Here is a 1,350-nt window from a genome sequence, read left to right on the forward strand (position 1 = left end):
TGCACACTATATCCTTAAAATGTGGGGCCTGGGTGGCTCAATTGGTTAAGTGCCTGAATTTGGCTCAGATCATGATCCCAGGGTCCTAGGATGGAGCCCTGCATTGGGCTCCCTGTGCAGTGGGGAATCTGCTTCACCTTCTGCCTCTGCCCCTCCACCCACTTGTGCTGTCAGTCTCTCTCTCTCTCTCTCTCTCTCTCTCATAGATAGATGGAATCTTAAAAAAATAAATCCTTAAAATGTGAACAAAATCTCTGAATCCAAGAGAACTCTACATCTGATATAAAGATCTCAGGGAAGGGCACCTGGGTGGCTCAGTTGTTAAGCATCTGCCTTCGGCTCAGGTCATGATCCCAGGGTCCTGGGATCGAGCCCTGCATTGGGCTCCCTGCTCGGCGGGAAGCCTGCTTCTCCCTCTTCCATCCCTCCTGCTTGTGTTTCCTTTCTCGCTGTGTCTCTATCAATAAATAAATAAAATCTTAAAAAAAATAAAGATCTCAGGGACGTGCTTAGGAGTTCTTGAGGTTTCTCAGCTGATTCTGTCATTGGCTTATGATATGAGAGAGGAAGTAGGGAGCAGAGGGAGGCAATGACTCCACCTCTTCTGAGGGAAGGAGAAAGAGAAGCACATCCATAATGGAGATAAATTATCTATATGTATATCTGAAGAGTTGGGGAAGAAGGGGAGAGAGAGAGAGAGAGAAAGAGAGAGGCCAGAACAGAGATCAACCAAGTCAGCAGTGAGCACCTGGTCTCTAACATCCTGTCAACCTCCTGTATCACCTATGTTATTGACCTCAGCCCTCCCTTCCCCTCTCTTCTTTCTCTGGAGGAGCCTTGTCTTGGGGCAAACCACAGTAATATGCCCTCCCTGTCACCTATTTTCAAGTCCCTGTTTAGGGATGGAGAGAGTTTGAGTTTTTGGATACGTGTATCTGATATCTGGCTTGCCAAATTCTATTCCAGATGTCTGATGGCTTGGCACCCATATTGCCTGGGGACTAAGGGCAGAGTGGGTGTGTAATAAATCTAATGAAATAGGTACAACCTAACATATGCACAGAATAAAATGGAAAACAAGGGAGCCAATCTGTCCTCCAGAAACTTGGAGATGCTCAGGGCTTTGGAAAAGTTGTGCATGTGGAGTGTGGAAATAACACAGGGAGAGAACAAACCAGTTGGTGGAAAACCGAACCCCACTCATCTCCTAGACCCACAAGATGATCTAAAATTGAAACTGTTTTTCTTTGAAAACATGAGGAAGTTCCAGAGCAAATTCTTGCGTAGATTTTCCTTTAGGTAATTCTATTGTAACTTCTGATTGATCATCTTGTCAACCTAACCTGAAAT

Source organism: Zalophus californianus, chromosome 17 (genome assembly GCF_009762305.2).
Source record: "Zalophus californianus isolate mZalCal1 chromosome 17, mZalCal1.pri.v2, whole genome shotgun sequence".
Classification (NCBI taxonomy): domain Eukaryota; kingdom Metazoa; phylum Chordata; class Mammalia; order Carnivora; family Otariidae; genus Zalophus; species Zalophus californianus.